This window comes from Anomaloglossus baeobatrachus, chromosome 11 (genome assembly GCF_048569485.1).
Source record: "Anomaloglossus baeobatrachus isolate aAnoBae1 chromosome 11, aAnoBae1.hap1, whole genome shotgun sequence".
NCBI classification, from domain to species: domain Eukaryota; kingdom Metazoa; phylum Chordata; class Amphibia; order Anura; family Aromobatidae; genus Anomaloglossus; species Anomaloglossus baeobatrachus.
The window spans coordinates 88344124-88363510 of NC_134363.1; the positions used below are offsets into that span (position 1 = coordinate 88344124).

The 19387-nt window shown below is 46.6% G+C and overlaps 1 pseudogene; it reads right to left on the bottom strand.

Moving 5' to 3' along the window:
• Window positions 1-9714: 9714 nt before the first annotated feature.
• LOC142257296 (U2 spliceosomal RNA) lies at window positions 9715-9922 on the bottom strand (annotated as a pseudogene).
• Window positions 9923-19387: the final 9465 nt, after the last annotated feature.

Below are 19387 nucleotides of genomic sequence, written 5' to 3' on the forward strand. Positions count from 1 at the left end.
ACGCGTTGGAATTCAACTCTGCACATGTTGGTCAGGATATGTGAGCAGAAGAGGGCAGTTGTTGAGTACCTGCATCACCTAAGCCGTCGGGAAATGGGTCAAACTCCACACATAACACCTGAGGAGTGGAGATGGATGTCCGACCTATGTACCATCCTCCAAAACTTTGAGGACTCCACCAAGATGGTGAGTGGTGATGACGCCATTATTAGCGTCACCATACCGCTACTCTGCCTTCTAAAACGGTCTCTGCTCAAAACCAAACATGATGCATTGCAGGCGGAGCGCGATGAGTTGCAGCAAGAAACAGTAGTGGGTGTGGGTGATAACACACAGCCCAGCCTCGTCTCATCACAACGTGCAGTGGAGGACTATGACGAGGAGGAGGATGAAGACATGGAGCAAATCTCCGGCCAAATTGAGGATATGACATGCACACCAGTCATATCCTCGGTTCAGCGTGGCTGGCCAGAGGACAGGGTAGATGAGGAGGAGGAGGAGGAGGAGGACAGCATGTTCAGTCAACGTGTTGGTCAGGCTACTGAAGTCCTGGCTGTTAAGAGTCTGGCGCACATGGCTGACTTTATGGTAAGCTGCCTGTCTCGTGACCCTCGCGTTAAGAACATCTTGGCCGACAATCATTACTGGTTGGTAACACTGTTAGACCCACGCTACAAGGAGAACTTTATGTCTCTTATTCCCGAGGCGGAGAGGTCAACCAAAATGCAGCAGTTCCGGAAGGCCATAGTCACGGAAGTAGGCAAAGCATTCCCCTCACAAAACGCTAGCGGCATAGGTCAGGAATCAGTGGACAACCAAGGCGTACAGCCGAGAGAGGCACAAATCCAATCCGCCAGAGGTAGGGGAACAGTCTTTAAGATGTGGGACAGTTTTCTCAGCCCCTCACGTACCACAGCCCCTGAGGTGCGGGGTAGTGCCACAAGAAATCCTAAGTTTGCCCAGATGCTCAAGGAGTACCTTGCAGATCGAACAACTGTACTCCGACATTCCTCTGTGCCTTACAATTATTGGGTATCCAAGGTGGACACGTGGCATGAATTGGCTCTCTACGCCTTGGAAGTCCTGGCCTGCCCTGCCGCTAGCGTTTTGTCAGAGCGTGTTTTTAGTGCCGCAGGTGGAATCATTACAGATAAACGCACCCGCCTGTCAACTGAAAATGCTGACAGGCTGACTCTGATCAAGATGAACAAGGGTTGGATTGGGCCAGACTTCACCACACCACCAGCAAATGAGAGCGGAATTTAAAGTTTGTAACGGGAATTTGCCATGTACCTCCAGTCACCCATGGGTACACACTTCTGGACTTTGGATAATCGCTGGACTGCTCCTCCTTCTCCTCATGCGCCACCATGATGACCGTTACAAGAGTTAGGCCTTTGTTTCAGGTATACCCCCAGTGGTAAATTTTTTCGCCCATTCTTTGCAGAATGGACATTACAACGACAGGAGACCCGCTCCTTTGCAATGGGAACAATGTTTTGAGGCCCTCATGCACGTCTCTATGCAGGGACAACGTGGAGCCTCCCAATTTTTGGCTGCCCTGCCAAAGGGCTATACTATAATACACCCACTTCCTGACAATGGACACTTAATGTTTTGAGGCCCTCATGCACGTCTCTATCCAGGGACAACGTGGAGCCTCCCAATTTTTGGCTGCCCTGCCAAAGGGCTATACTACAAAAGACCCACTTCCTGACAATGGACACTTAATGTTTTGAGGCCCTCATGCACGTCTCTATCCAGGGACAACGTGGAGCCTCCCAATTTTTGGCTGCCCTGCCTAAGGGCTATACTATAATACACCCACTTCCTGACAATGGACACTTAATGTTTTGAGGCCCTCATGCACGTCTCTATCCAGGGACAACGTGGAGCCTCCCAATTTTTGGCTGCCCTGCCAAAGGGCTATACTACAAAAGACCCACTTCCTGACAATGGACACTTAATGTTTTGAGGCCCTCATGCACGTCTCTATCCAGGGACAACGTGGAGCCTCCCAATTTTTGGCTGCCCTGCCAAAGGGCTATACTACAAAAGACCCACTTCCTGACAATGGACACTTAATGTTTTGAGGCCCTCATGCACGTCTCTATCCAGGGACAACGTGGAGCCTCCCAATTTTTGGCTGCCCTGCCTAAGGGCTATACTATAATACACCCACTTCCTGACAATGGACACTTAATGTTTTGAGGCCGTCATGCACGTCTCTATCTAGGGACAACGTGGAGCCTCCCAATTTTTGGCTGCCCTGCCAAAGGGCTATACTATAATACACCCACTTCCTGACAATGGACACTTAATGTTTTGAGGCCCTCATGCACGTCTCTATCCAGGGACAACGTGGAGCCTCCCAATTTTTGGCTGCCCTGCCAAAGGGCTATACTACAAAAGACCCACTTCCTTCCAATGGGCACTTCAGGTTTACAGGCCCTCATGCACGTCTCTATCCAGGGACAACGTGGAGCCTCCCAATTTTTGGCTGCCCTGCCTAAGGGCTATACTATAATACACCCACTTCCTGACAATGGACACTTAATGTTTTGAGGCCATCATGCATGTCTCTATCCAGGGACAACGTGGAGCCTCCCATTTTTTGGCTGCCCTGCCAAAGGGCTATACTACAAAAGACCCACTTCCTTCCAATGGGCACTTCAGGTTTACAAGCCCTCATGCACGTCTCTATCCAGGGACAACGTGGAGCCTCCCAATTTTTGGCTGCCCTGCCAAAGGGCTATACTACAAAAGACCCACTTCCTTCCAATGGGCACTTCAGGTTTACAGGCCCTCATGCACGTCTCTATCCAGGGACAACGTGGAGCCTCCCAATTTTTGGCTGCCCTGCCTAAGGGCTATACTATAATACACCCACTTCCTGACACTGGACACTTAATGTTTTGAGGCCCTCATGCACGTCTCTATCCAGGGACAACGTGGAGCCTCCCAATTTTTGGCTGCCCTGCCTAAGGGCTATACTACAATAGACCCACTTCCTTACAATGGGCACTTCAGGTTTACAGGCCATCATGCACGTCTGTATGCAGGGGCATTGGTGAACCTCACAATTTTGGACTGCCCTGGCAAAGGAAAATACTACAAAGACTCAGTTCCTCAAAATGGGCACATTAGACTCAGAGGCCTTTATGTACGTCTCTTCTCAGGGACATCGGAGTGCCACACAATGTTTTACGTAAAATCTTTCATGTATTGATCTCAAAAAGTAACATACATTAGCTCTATCTCACTATTGGGTATGTGCCCTTAACATTTCCGCTATGAAAAATCATTTTGGTGTCATTTTGGAAGGTTTTCTGGTGAGTCCGTAAAAATGGCGTAAAACGCGGACAAAATTATTCACAGCTGTGACTTTTGAGTGATAAATGCTTCAAGGGGTCTTCCCCATGCTGTTGCCATGTCATTTGAGCACTCTTCGGAGACTTTTGTGCCATTTTTAGGGTTTCTACATGCTGCCGGTGGTCATTTCACAAAAATACTCGGGTCTCCCATAGGATAACATTGGGCTCGGTGCTCGGGCCGAGTACACGAGTATCTTGGGAGGCTCGGCCCGAGCTTCGAGCACCCGAGCTTTTTAGTACTCGCTCATCACTACTAATAAACCTAAAAAATAAAAATAAATTGAATAAAAATCATGAATGTTGTGTTATAACAGGAAATTCGGTGTAAGAATGAATATCCGGGATGAGAGTTCAGCGAATGAGTTATAGAAATTGTTACAAAAAGGAGTGTGTACGGTTTATGCGTAAATTTTCAGAATGCGTACATGAAAATTATATGTATGTGAGAATGTCCCCCATGCTTTGTAAAAAGTTATTTATGAAAATGTAAATAAAATATATAAAAATGCCTAATTATTTATAATTTATGAGAAAGATATATATGTATGGAAGAATGTTATAAGGTGTCCAAGAACCATAAAGAAAAAGGGTGCATATATAATGTTAGAGGTCTAGAGTTCCACCAGGCTATATCACCCCTAAAGAAATAGAAAGAAGACCTTACTACCTGTGTACCCCAAAAAAAGCTATATTTCTTAGCCAGGATTATGGTGGAGATATGCACAAGTGAAATAAGAATATAAAGTAATACAATAAGATTATAAAACCAATATGTGTGCATTCATGCACCACCCGGTACGCTACCCTTGCCAAATTGCTCACTCTAGATCCCCACACGATCCATGAAGCCGTTCCCCCGGTCACACCGCCTGCTGCCGGTTCCCACTCATCCCTGGGGGAGTTAGGCGAGTGGTATCGAGAGCTACATGTCGGCACTGATGATACCCCCATACACCACAAGGAAGGGGTATACCGGGTGGTACAGGAGTATGAGCGGGTTTTTAGCAAGCACCCTCTAGATTTTGGGCAGATTAAAGGGGTTCAACACCACATCCCTACCGGTACACACTCCCCTATTAAAGAGAGATACAGGCCTATTCCCCCTGCGCACTACCAATGCGCCAAAGACATGTTGAGGAACATGAAGGAGGCAGGGGTTATTAGGGACAGCTGTAGTCCCTGGGCCGCTCCGTTGGTGCTGGTTAAGAAGAAGGATGGCACCATGCGGATGTGTGTGGATTACCGGAAGATTAACCAGATAACGCATAAGGATGCTTACCCTCTGCCCCGCATCAAAGAGTCCCTGGCCTCGCTGAGAACCGCTAACTACTTCTCCACCCTTGACCTCACCAGCGGGTACTGGCAGGTGGCCGTGGCACCGGAAGACCGAGAGAAGACTGCCTATGGAACCGTTTTGCTGTACTTGGATGATGTGATTGTGTACTCACAGACGTATGAAGCCCACCTGGAGCACCTAGCCGAGGTGTTCGCGTCCCTTGCCAAGTATGGGATGAAGTTGAAGCCCTCAAAGTGTCATCTGCTGAAACCCAGAGTGCAGTACCTAGGACATGTGGTTGGTGCGGAAGGTGTCGCCCCCAACCCCGAGAAGATCACCGCCATCCAAGACTGGCCGAGACCGACCACAGTGAGGGAAGTGAGGCAGTTTCTGGGCCTGGTGGGATATTACCGTCGCTTCATTAAGGGGTACACAAAGATGGCTGCCCCCATGCAAGACCTCCTCGTAGGACAGACCAAGGGTGGTAGATCCCTAGTAGCCCCATTGGTGTGGGAAGAAAAGCATGAGGAATCCTTCCGCCAGCTGAGAACAGCCCTGACCGGAGAGGAAATCCTACCGTACCCTGACTACAGCCGCCCATTCATCCTCTACACCGACGCCAGCAATGTGGGCTTGGGGGCTGTTCTATCCCAGGTCCAAGACAGAAGGGAAAAGGTAATAGCTTATGCTAGCCGAAAACTCCGACCGACTGAGAGGAACCCTGAGAACTACATCTCCTTCAAGCTTGAGCTCTTGGCACTGGTGTGGGCTATCACCGAGCGGTTCCGCCATTACCTGGCAGCAGCCAAGTTCACCGCGTACACAGACAATAACCTGCTGACCCATCTAGATACGGCCAAGCTGGGCGCGTTGGAGCAGCGGTGGGTGACCAGGTTAGCCAACTACGATTTCACCATCAAGTACCGGGCCGGCCGTACCAACGTCAATGCCAATGCACTCTCCCGGATGCCCCACCTGTCGGAAGAGGGGCCAGAGGATCATGACCTCGAAGAGATCGAGTTGCCTGCATTTCACCGGCCATTCACTGAGAAGGTGCACGTCTACCAACAACGGGTGAACCTGGATCCGCTGCCCCGACAGGACTGGCAGGAAGCTCAGGACCAGGCACCTGCTGTCCGCCTGGTCAAGACTCTAGTGGAACAGGGTTCTGCTGGGATAGACCCTGCTGCCCCTGCCGAAGCCCAACGTCTGTGGCAAGAACGGACCCGGCTATACCTACACCAGGGGAAGTTGTATCGCGAGCTGATTAATCCAAAGACTCACGAGAAGATCCGCCAGCTGGTGATTCCCCAGGCTAACGTGCCCACCGTCCTGCAAGCATACCATGATGGTGCAGTGCACTTCGGGTGGAAGAAGCTAGAGATGTTGTTAAGAGAGCGGTTCTATTGGAGTGGAATGCGGGAATCTGTGGAGGCCTGGTGCCGAGAATGTGGCCCTTGCGCATTGAGAAGGAAGGACGAGGCCAGCCAGAAGGCACCCCTACACCCGATCATTACACACCAACCGCTGGAGCTGGTTGCCCTTGACCATGTAAAGCTCACCCCCAGCCGAAGTGGGTACACCTACGCTCTGACCATCGTAGACCACTACTCGAGGTTCCTGGTGGTTGTCCCAGTTAAGGACTTAACCGGCCGCACCGCTGCTAAGGCTTTCCAGGCTTATTTCTGTTGACCGCATTGGTACCCGGAGAGGGTGCTTACCGACCAGGGTCCGGCCTTTGAAGCAGAGGTATTCCAGGAATTCTGCCAGTTGTACGGCTGCAAGAAAATCCGGACCACGCCTTACCACGCCCAAACCAATGGCATTTGTGAAAAGATGAACCACTTGGTCCTGGGCCTCCTCAAGACGTTACCACTGGAAGAGCGGAACCTGTGGCTGGAGAAGCTACCTGACCTGGTCGATATGTACAACAACATCCCTTCCAGCTCTACGAAATGCACTCCAGCATACCTGATGAGAGCTCGTCCCGGCCGGCTACCAGTGGATCTGGAAATGGGCTTGGAAGCTTCAGAAGCACTCCTGTCGACAGCTGAATGGGACACTCGGCGGAGGACACAGTACCGACAGGTCCAGGAGTATGTTGAAAAGAACTTGTGCCGGAGTCGGGGACAACAGGAGCAGTGCTTCAACAAGAAGGCGCCTGCCGGTTCCTTCCAACCTGGGGATGTAGTGCTGAAGCGGAAAAGAAGGGCCCACAAGCTGGATGATCAATGGGAAAAAACCCCGTATGTAGTCCAGCCCACAGGATGGGAGAATGGGAAGGCCTACCAGATCAGCCGTGACCAGGGGGGGACTTTGGCCACGGTTTCCCGAGACCACCTGAAGAAGTGCCCACCAGCATTGAGAGTAGCGGATGAGGCTCCAGTTCCCAGTCCAGTGGAGAAGGAAAAAGAGGTAATCCACACCATGATGGGTGATTTTCCAGCAGACTGGCCTACACAGAACGGTGCGGTGATCCTTCCAGTGATACTGTTCCCACAACCCGTGGATGAAGAAATGATGGAAACGGTTAACCGCGAGCCAGTGCCCAGGGATGTACCTGTACCCAGCTCCCCTACGCCTCCGCCTGCCCCACATGATAGCAGGGAGGAGGAACTGACTGTTCCCTCTGCCCCACTGCCTGTCACCACTGACACCGGACCCCGAAGGTCCACTCGCCCCAACCTAGGTAGACCCCCACTTAGGTACAGGGAAACTACTCTTTAAAAGGGGGGGGCTTTATGTGTTGAGTGTACCAGTTTGAAAGTTTTAAATGATAAGTAAAGATGATCAACCAAAGAAGTTTACCTGATTGAACCGTGATTAAACCGGCCGTTGCCGGCAACTGTTGTCCCCGTAGGGACTGTGCAACCATTGCGTAAGGAACTGCTTACGGACAAGCCCGAGAACTTGCAGGGCAACCACAAACTTAGTGCAATGTAAATAAAAATGTTTGTTGGCTTGACACCGTTACCGCCTCCGGAGAGGCTGATTTGGGAGGATGGGCCTGGAGGAAAGGGATGGCCTAGGCCCGCCACTACCGTAACCGGTGGCGATCCTCCGGGGGTTCAGGGGTCCCCTTGGACGTGGGCCCCCTGAAAGAGACAGAACCCGCTCGGGCAACTTGGTGCTGGACTGGGGTCAAGGGGTGCTGCCCGCTTCTTAGGGGCAGCATCAGGGCCAGGTTGTTTGGGTGGGAGAAGAGCGGAAGCTGTACCGTTGTAAAATGTTTATGATGCTTTTACATGTTTTACCGTTTTATTCTTTTTCAGTTGTGAAAATAAAACCGGTGATGGACGGGCAGCCCGCGGATGGTCTGCATTTTACTATAGGGGAATGTGGCGCCCTGGACAAGCCAGGTCGTCACAGGTACTACACCAACACACTCTACACTCCGGCTAGGCACACCGAAGCTAAACACAAATCCTAGTTGCCTTCCTCCAGGGGCTGATGTCCACACCAGGGGGTGGGCCAGGCGGTTGATCCCACCCACCGAGGAGTTCACAGTCCTGGAGGCGGGAAAAGGAGTCAGATTAGAGATCAGTTTTGGAGTTAGAGAAGTGAAGAGGAGAGGAGACTGACCGTGTCCGGGTGTGTGGCCCGGGCACTCAGCAAGGTTGGCAGACGGTGGTGACCTTCTGCAGGAGAGGCTGATTGGAGTGAACCGTACGGACCGGGGATGGGCGGTGGCCCGCCGGTACCAGATCGGGGAGTGAAGAGAAGCCAGCACCATCCGGCAGGGCCTACGGACCCCGACCAGGCTAGGAGTCGCCGTAAAACCGGTCAAATCCGTTAGCGACAGGAACCTCCAGGGTTTCCCAGCAGTCAAGACCCGATTGAAGGCAACAGCTCACACCGTAGAGGGAAGCACAGTCACCGCCAAGGCTACAGTTCCCAGGGCCAGAGCCTGCGGGCAAAAGGGGCTCCCTCAGCATCCATCCAAGCTGGGGAGCGGGTTACCGGTGGGAAGCCCGCTAGATTTTGGGGGAATAAAAGGGGTCCAACACCACATCCCCACAGGTGCACACCCACCCATCAAAGAGAGCTATAAGCCAATACCACCTTCACATTGCCAGTGTACCAAGGACATGTTGAGCAACATGAAGGCGGCTGGGGTTATCCGTGACAGTTGTAGCCTTTGGGCAGCTCTGTTGATCCTGTTAAAAAAGAAGGACGGCACCACTCCCCGTATTGAGGAATCGCTAGCTGCATTGAGAACTGCAAATTATTTTTCTACCCTTGATCTCACTAGTCACTATTGGCAAGTGTCCGTTGCTGAGGCAGACCGGGAGAAGACCGCCTTCGCCACCCCTATGGGTCTCTGCGAGTTCAAAAGCATGCCCTTCGAGCTGTGCAATGCGCCAGGAACCTTCCAGAGGCTGATGGAATGCTGCTTGGGACAAGATTTTAGGGTGTATAAAAAGGGAGATTAGATCCCGTGATCCCAACGTATTGTTACACCTCTATAAATCACTTGTAAGGCTACATCTGGAATATGGGAACCAGTTTTGGGCTCCACATTTTAAAAAGGACATTCAGAAGTTAGAGTCAGTTCAAAGGTGGGCAACTAGACTACTACAAGGAATGGAAGGCCTCCCATATGATGACAAGTTGAAAAAGTTATTAAGTGATTATTGGCTGCAATGGGGCTTTCTGGCTGGTGCCAGCCTCTCTTCTTAGCACACAGGAACCACAATCCCTACACCATGCTTCAATGGATTCTCTCATCCCAGCCCAGTAAAACTACATATTTTACACAGTCATAAGCAGCCAAAAGGGATCTATTCTATTCAATTGCAAATGATCTAGGTAAGACTGAGAATAAGATACTGCACGGGACATAGCAGAGTTGGTCAAGTTGAGTGGAGATGAGTTTGCTATTTGGCACAGCTTTTTGCATCAATAAAGCAAGTAAAAGGTGTGAAAGATAAAAAAAAGGGTGAAAGTGTGAAAAGTGAATTGGCCAAATTGAGGTGCATATAAAGTTTTTGCTTTCTTTCAATTCACTAATGGGGCTCATTTGAATCAGGTGAATTGAGCTCTGCTTTTGGAAACGGGGTTAAGAAGGGGTGCACCGGTCCTGGAGGTACTGCAATACCAGGTCAATGCGTGGAGTGGACAGAGCAAGATTTTTTCCATCTCCTTGTTCTAAAAATCCATTTAATATATGGTCCCCAGAGAGGGGACGTATCAGATATTAAACTGATAAGAACAGATTTAATTTTTTTTTTTTTTCTGTTTATCAGTAGGACTTCAAAATAACAAAGGTGATCGCCTCCCGTTGCCTGGGAACCGTCCAGGCACAAGAGGGCTATGTGTCACCAGAAGGCGCACACACTTCCTCAAGGCCGGCAGACGTGCAATCCCAGGCACCTTCCAGTACCGACCAAGGTAGCGTCCTCCGAAACTACACTTGATCTTAGCCAAAAGGCCGAGAAGCTATAACCCGAATTGGTTACGGCCTTGAGTGGCACCCTGGCCTATACCGGACACATCTTAGGGAGAGGGAGACAAACCCACACCTACAGAAGACATTTTGTCACCCAAGCCAACCCTTGAAAAGGCTGTTTTGCAGAGCAAAAACAAGAAGAATGGTGCTTTTTGCAGCCGCCGCCCACTGCAATGAATCTGAATAACTCCTCCTTTTGGACACAAGCACCTCCCCTCCACCTTGCAGTCTTTCCAATTCATGATACAAAAAGACGGACGGACAGGACAGGACAGGACAGGCTGCCTGACTTTCCGTCACTGCCACCCTTTGCCATCCTTGCCCGTAGAAAGCCCTTTCATCATCCCCAAACCCTAATCTTTTCCCTTCCCTTCCCAGATGCGTCTCACTCCCTTTTATTAGGAAGTGAGCGCAGCCTTTTCTCCGTTCTGCACATGCGCGACGTTAAACACAAATGCGCAGGCGTGCGTTCCATTACCCTCACTGCATTCCACTCCCATACAGGAAGTGGGCGCAGCTATTACTACGGTCGCACATAAAAGAACCCACGGCCACCACTGCACATAGCTGACTCCACCACAGGACACCCACTTCTACACCAACGCAGGTAAGACAGGATCGGCACCTCTATGCTCCCGTTACAATCAGGCTCAGTCACCATGTGATAACGCTCTCAACTCTTTAGTTGCAGGCTCCCCTTGCTTCACCTCCACTGGCTGTGCTGCCATTTCCTCTCCCACCTGGAAGGTATACTTTATTCCACTATTTTCCTGTTTCTCTATTCCCCCTTTTCCCATAACCTACTTTTATCTGCATTTGTGGGGTATCTATATGCTATTTACATCATAGTTTTATTCATTAATATGGAAGGGAAGAGTGCCCATGAGAGTGTTGAACTGCGGAGAGCAAGAGATTAAGCTGCTCCGATTTGCCACCATTGATAAGCTGTTCTCAGTAGATACACATGCTATCCAAACAGCAGCATCCACCATTGCTTCAGCCCACCCATTCAGTGACAGCTCACCAAGTCAGCCAGAGGAGTGGTGTAAGGAATTACACGTAGGCACTGACTCCACACCTTCACATCACAAGAAGGGGGTCTACAGGCTAGTGCAAGAATACGAGCAAGTCTTCAGCAAACATCCGCTAGACTTTTGAAGAATAAAAGGGGTCAAACACTACATCCCCACAAGTGCACACCCACCCATCAAAGAGAGATATAAGCCAAAACGACCTGCACATTACCAGTGTACCAAGGACATGTTGAGCAACATGAAGGAGGCTGGGGTTATCCGTGACAGTTGTAGCCTCTGGGCAGCTCCGTTGGTCCTGTTAAAGAAGAAGGACAGCACCACTCCCCTGTATTGAGGAATAGCTAGCTGCATTGAGAACTGCAAATTATTTTTCTACCCTTGATCTCACTAGTCGCTATTGGCAAGTGTCCGTTGCTGAGGCAGACCGGGAGAAGACCGCCTTTGCCACCCCGATGGGTCTCTGCGAGTTCAAAAGCATGCCCTTCGAGCTGTGCAATTTGCCAGGAACCTTCCAGAGGCTGATGGAATGCTGCTTGGGACACCGAAACTTTGAAACGGTACTGCTATACCTTTATGATGTTATTGTTTATTCTAAAGCAAACAAGATTTTAGGGTGTATAAAAAGGGAGATTAGATCCGGTGATCCCAACGTATTGTTACCCCTCTATAAATCACTTGTAAGGCCACATCTGGAATATGGGGTAAAGTCCTGAGCAGGTTGATAACCATTGGTTTGAGCATGGTAGGGTGTAGTGCGCATCTTCCTGCATCGGTAAAAGCTGCAGAAGTCCTTGAAGATTTCCACTTCAAAGGCTGTGCCTTGATCTGTGAGGACTCTCTCTGAGTAGCCATGAGGTCTGCATAAGTGTGCTTGGAAGACCTTCGCTGCAGTATGGGCCATTAGATCTTTGACTTGTACCACAACCATAAATCTCGAGTAGTTGTCTACCATCGTAAGTGCATACGTGAGCTCGCCTCGATATTCTGCAACAAAACTCCCTTTTTCGATTTCAGTTTCAGCAAACACTCCTCTTCCTGTAGAAAATATTTATCATTACCTAAGACAGTCATTCTAATGCATGACAATATTAAGGCAATTTAGTTAAAACTTGTTTTAACTCACCTTTAAGGGGATTGATGTATTTCATGGTCAATCCAGGTTTGTCAGTGATGGCACTGACATAATGTATGGCGTCTTTTTCGGGCGTTATCCTTTGCCTTTTCATTGTGAAAATCCAGTTGCCTATATCAAAGCAAATTCTACTACTTGTAAAGTATGCAGAAAATGAAATGTAGAACATATAACATCAACTGCTTAGGAACGCATCATAGGTTAGTACTTAAAAGGATATTGTCATGTTCTAGTCATAATGCAAGCTGGACATTTTTCATGTTACCCTGTAATCGCCGGCCTGTTCTAATGCTCACAAGCCAAGATATAGGCTCAGCTGCTAAGGCTTCCCTCTGCCTTCTGAATGAAACTTGAATATGTCTGGGTCACTGTGTATATAGCAGGTGCTCAGAAAAAATAAGAGTCAATTCAATAGAAATAGCTCTGGCACACTATAGTGATCAATAACGTAAGAAAAGAACTCTTGGAATGCTGAAAATTCTTTATTTGTGCAAAAGGATAATTCATCCAACGTTTCGACCTTGTTTTTAGGTCTTTATCAAGGATAAAGTTATCTAAGATCATAAAGGGTTACAAAACCATATAAACACGTAATTAGTACATAGTACAACATAACAGTACAATATATTGCTACTTGAGAGTACAATGGGTCAAATGACCATGATGCACATACAAAAAATTTTTCCAAAGCCATAGTGAAAACATTTGTACTGAGGAAAGAAAATTTCCACATGACCTATCTGGAGAAACATTCTGGATCAAACAACCAAAAATAGTCAAGCAGGTAAATACACACCTATATGGATAACAGGATGATATGTGTTCAATTGTATAGCGTCATTGCCATTAAGGTACAAATGGAAAACTTGCAATCCTATATAGTGAAGGAAATGAACACATATCATATCAAAGAACACAGGAACATGGGTGTGAGAAAAACCTCAATGTTTATACTTTGTTCTTTATAATGGTGTGAACATGTATATGTCTCAGTACCTTATGCACTTGAGAATTCTAGTGAGTAGATCATGAAAGCCTATTTCAGAACTGGAATCGGTAAATAATTGTAGGTGGAATCTAAATGAAAAGATGGTACAAGTGTTATCATGACACGTGGGCTATAACACAATGGACCGTGTGACAAAGAAGAAAGGAGAGAAAGAAGAGGAAGAAAATGCAACTACCTGTAACATTACGTGATAGTCACTGGTAAGTATCACTTGACAATTCAAGTGAAAAAGGATTCCTTTATTAAAGGGTTCTCAGTCGCCTCAGGATCATGAAATACTAGGGTAAATGATATGAGAATGGGTAAGAAGCACCACTAAAGGAAATATGAGATGCAGGACATATATCTATAAACCCCTGAACTACATGATAGAAATAAAAAGAAGAAAAAAGAAAAAAAAGAAGAAAGAAGAAGAACACATAGAATGCGGAAAGAGAATGGGTACAACTACCTGAGTTACTGCAGGGAGGCCCCTGGTTGGTATTGTGAGGGTTAGTGGAATTCCTTCACTGAAGGGTTCTCAGTTGCCTCAGGTTCGTGAAAAATGCTATAGACAAATAATGCCCGGAGAAAAGGGGTTCATATACAGCGAATAATGGTAATACAAGGTACATGTGTCACATGTAATAGTATATATATATATATATTGTACTAAGCTCTACACCAGAAATAGAAAGTAGTCCCTCTGCCTTCTGTCTAGGTGCCCTGAGTTATGTCCTGTAAACTGTCACAGGGACCCAGACACACATGTGTAGTAGGGGAATATCCCTGCTGAGATGCCAGTGCTAGAGCACTCGTTTGCTGTGGAGTTGAACGCTATGTGAGCAGTTCTTACCTTCAATGAGCAGAAGTCTCTTTTTTCAGATTTCAATATCTCTGTGGGTATCTGGCAGAAATATGGAATACTCTTTACTGCTAAGACCCTGTACACCACTCCCACTAAAGGGGGCTTTACACGCTGCGACATCGCTAATGCGGAGTCGTTGGGGTCACGGAATTCGTGACGCACATCCGGCCGCATTAGCGATGTTGCTGCGTGTGACACCGATGAGCGATTTTGCATCGCTGCAAAAACGTGCAAAATCGCTCATCGGTGACATGGGTCTCCATTCTCGATTATCGTTACTGCAGCAGTAACGATGTAGTTCGTCGCTCCTGCGGCAGCACACATCGCTCCGTGTGACACCGCAGAAACGAGGAACCTCTCCTTACCTGCCTCCCAGCCGCTATGAGGAAGGAAGGAGGTGGGCGGGATGTTCCGGCCACTCATCTCCGCCCCTCCGCTGCTATTGGGCGGTCGCTCAGTGACGTCGCTGTGACGCCGCACGGACCGCCCCCTTAGAAAGGAGGCGGTTCGCCGGTCACAGCGACGTCGCCGGGCAGGTAAGTATGTGTGACGGGTCTGGTCGGTGTTGTGCAGCATGGGCAGCGATTTGCCCGTGTCGCGCAACAGATGGGGGCGGGTATCCACACTAGCGATATCGGGACCGATATCGCAGTGTGTAAAGTAGCCTTTAATAAACTGTGTAAAGGATTTTAAGTAAAAATCCACAATAAACCAGCGCTAGATGGGTTTTTATAATTTTATTAATAGACCACAAATAAAAAATTTTTTGCTATCCTTGTTTCAAGACAGAGTATTTGATAATATACAATACACTGATTATTACTAAAACCAAGGACCACATAAAACAAGGACCACATAAAATAAAAAATGAAAGTAATGAGAATAAAATTCTTTTGTATAACCAATTAACTTCGAGGTGATACAATATTCACATTGATTTAGTTTTACCAGTCTAATGTAATGCCCCGGCCGGTGGCATATATTTTGTTTGGTTAATAATTTAGACTTATACAATGAAAGATGTACTATACCACCCCTGGCTAACTTACAAGTTTTAAGTTGTACAATATAAGTTTGCGACGTTATATTCATATATAGGAAGGCAAACAATATTGGCAATTTAGTGGCACCCACCATACGTAATCTTACAGCACCTAATAAGGGAGGATTATTTGGCCTGAAAGGTTTTTTTCCATGCAAAAGCTGTATAGTATGTAAGAATACAAAAAATATTTCACGGAAATCCTTCTTACAGGGGCAGTCAGAAGTCATGATTAGAGAATTTATTACATGTCAATCAAAGGGAGTAGTATATTGCATTCAATGTCCCTGTCAGAAAAAATACATTGGGAGAACTATTAGACCCCTATGGAAAAGGGTGGGTGAGCACATTAGAAGTGTTAAAAATAAATGTACTAAGCACCCCCTATCCAGACATTATGTGTTAAAACATGGAGGGTCCTTTAAAGGATCCCAAGTATGGGGCGTACAAAAAATAACTAAGGATTGGAGAGGTGGCGATTTCATTAAAAAAATGTCACGAGCAGAAAGCCAATGGATTTTTGAATTGAACACCTTGAAACCATATGGACTCAATAATGATATAGAACTGTTTGCTTTTAATTAATTTATATTTTTATAGGTAGAGGAGTAATAGGTACTGATAATAATACGGAGAGAAGGAAAAAAAAAAAAAAAGCGATTGTCATGGAGATATATGTGTATATATGCATAATATATATTAAAATTGGTGCTTCACTTGCCCAAGGTTGATGCAGATATAAGGGGCTTTTCATATTATAGCAAATTTATATTACACCTTTATGATGTCCTTTTGTTAAATTTATTGTTGAAAAAAAGCATATGCATATATACACATTGTCTTCCCAGTATATGATGATACAAGCAAGGCTATATATAGGTCTTTTTAGAAAAACCTTTAGAAAAACCTTTGCACATAATTATATTATATGGCTATTATGAACGGTCTTTCACAAATTGATATATGTAGTGGTCATTGAATGTTGGTTGAATTTAAACATTGTTTAATTTTATGCAAATTATAACCAATTAAATATATGCATAAATAGTGCTCTAGGCAACAGCTGAGTTATCCTTGAGGAAGGGGGCCGTTACACGCCCCCGAAACGCGCGTCGGATCAGGACTCTGTTTTTGCCTACCTCACCTGTGCGGTGATAACCTGCCAAGTAATCTCTCCCTCGTGTGGAATCAACCGGCTTCCACTGGACACGGTACGGATTGCCTGCTGGAGAGGTTGAGAGGTTACCGCTGACATTTCCTTTGTCTGCAACCAGGATACATTGGTACCTCCAGCGGTTCTGCATTGCTCGTTTGGAAGCGGATCGGAGCCTTGTGTGGTGCTAACCTGCCAAGCAACTTCCTCCTGTGTGGAATCAGTCAGCTGACACTGGATACGGTCTGGACTGCCCGCTGGAGAGGCTGAGTAGTTACCGCTGATCTTATTGTTGTCCGCAGCCAACATCTTGGTGCTTTCAGTGGCTTCGTACTGCTTGATTTCGAAAGTACATTTGGGAGAATACGGGACCGGCTGGTTTGTGGCCTTGTGAAGTGTTATAAAGGCTCTGTAAAGAGGGATGTCGGTAACCATACATCTCCCCCAGAGCCAGCACTAGTCGCGGCCACTGGCCTCAAAACGTCCGCTCTGGAAGTCTAACAGGTCAATCCTGTACATAGCGGTTCCAGCCTAATCAACGGAGAAATCCGGGGTGTTTTTTGCGGTCAAGTTGTTGTGAGGTTTATTCCCCCAGGCCCTGGGGGCGAATATAACGTCGCAAACTTATATTGTACAACTTAAAACTTGTAAGTTAGCCAGGGGTGGTATAGTACATCTTTCATTGTATAAGTCTAAATTATTAACCAAACAAAATATATGCCACCGGCCGGGGCATTACATTAGACTGGTAAAACTAAATCAATGTGAATATTGTATCACCTCGAAGTTAATTGGTTATACAAAAGAATTTTATTCTCATTACTTTCATTTTTTATTTTATGTGGTCCTTGTTTTATGTGGTCCTTGGTTTTAGTAATAATCAGTGTATTGTATATTATCAAATACTCTGTCTTGAAACAAGGATAGCAAAACATTTTTTATTTGTGGTCTATTAATAAAATTATAAAAACCCATCTAGCGCTGGTTTATTGTGGATTTTTACTTAAAATCCTTTACACAGTTTATTAAAGGCTACTTTACACACTGCGATATCGGTCCCGATATCGCTAGTGTGGATACCCGCCCCCATCTGTTGCGCGACACGGGCAAATCGCTGCCCATGCTGCACAACACCGACCAGACCCGTCACACATACTTACCTGCCCGGCGACGTCGCTGTGACCGGCGAACCGCCTCCTTTCTAAGGGGGCGGTCCGTGCGGCGTCACAGCGACGTCACTGAGCGACCGCCCAATAGCAGCGGAGGGGCGGAGATGAGTGGCCGGAACATCCCGCCCACCTCCTTCCTTCCTCATAGCGGCTGGGAGGCAGGTAAGGAGAGGTTCCTCGTTTCTGCGGTGTCACACGGAGCGATGTGTGCTGCCGCAGGAGCGACGAACTACATCGTTACTGCTGCAGTAACGATAATCGAGAATGGAGACCCATGTCACCGATGAGCGATTTTGCACGTTTTTGCAGCGATGCAAAATCGCTCATCGGTGTCACACGCAGCAACATCGCTAATGCGGCCGGATGTGCGTCACAAATTCCGTGACCCCAACGACTCCGCATTAGCGATGTCGCAGCGTGTAAAGCCCCCTTTAGTGGGAGTGGTGTACAGGGTCTTAGCAGTAAAGAGTATTCCATATTTCTGCCAGATACCCACAGAGATATTGAAATCTGAAAAAAGAGACTTCTGCTCATTGAAGGTAAGAACTGCTCACATAGCGTTCAACTCCACAGCAAACGAGTGCTCTAGCACTGGCATCTCAGCAGGGATATTCCCCTACTACACATGTGTGTCTGGGTCCCTGTGACAGTTTACAGGACATAACTCAGGGCACCTAGACAGAAGGCAGAGGGACTACTTTCTATTTCTGGTGTAGAGCTTAGTACAATATATATATATATATATACTATTACATGTGACACATGTACCTTGTATTACCATTATTCGCTGTATATGAACCCCTTTTCTCCGGGCATTATTTGTCTATAGCATTTTTCACGAACCTGAGGCAACTGAGAACCCTTCAGTGAAGGAATTCCACTAACCCTCACAATACCAACCAGGGGCCTCCCTGCAGTAACTCAGGTAGTTGTACCCATTCTCTTTCCGCATTCTATGTGTTCTTCTTCTTTCTTCTTTTTTTTCTTTTTTCTTCTTTTTATTTCTATCATGTAGTTCAGGGGTTTATAGATATATGTCCTGCATCTCATATTTCCTTTAGTGGTGCTTCTTACCCATTCTCATATCATTTACCCTAGTATTTCATGATCCTGAGGCGACTGAGAACCCTTTAATAAAGGAATCCTTTTTCACTTGAATTGTCAAGTGATACTTACCAGTGACTATCACGTAATGTTACAGGTAGTTGCATTTTCTTCCTCTTCTTTCTCTCCTTTCTTCTTTGTCACACGGTCCATTGTGTTATAGCCCACGTGTCATGATAACACTTGTACCATCTTTTCATTTAGATTCCACCTACAATTATTTACCGATTCCAGTTCTGAAATAGGCTTTCATAATCTACTCACTAGAATTCTCAAGTGCATAAGGTACTGAGACATATACATGTTCACACCATTATAAAGAACAAAGTATAAACATTGAGGTTTTTCTCACACCCATGTTCCTGTGTTCTTTGATATGATATGTGTTCATTTCCTTCACTATATAGGATTGCAAGTTTTCCATTTGTACCTTAATGGCAATGACGCTATACAATTGAACACATATCATCCTGTTATCCATATAGGTGTGTATTTACCTGCTTGACTATTTTTGGTTGTTTGATCCAGAATGTTTCTCCAGATAGGTCATGTGGAAATTTTCTTTCCTCAGTACAAATGTTTTCACTATGGCTTTGGAAACATTTTTTGTATGTGCATCATGGTCATTTGACCCATTGTACTCTCAAGTAGCAATATATTGTACTGTTATGTTGTACTATGTACTAATTACGTGTTTATATGGTTTTGTAACCCTTTATGATCTTAGATAACTTTATCCTTGATAAAGACCTAAAAACAAGGTCGAAACGTTGGATGAATTATCCTTTTGCACAAATA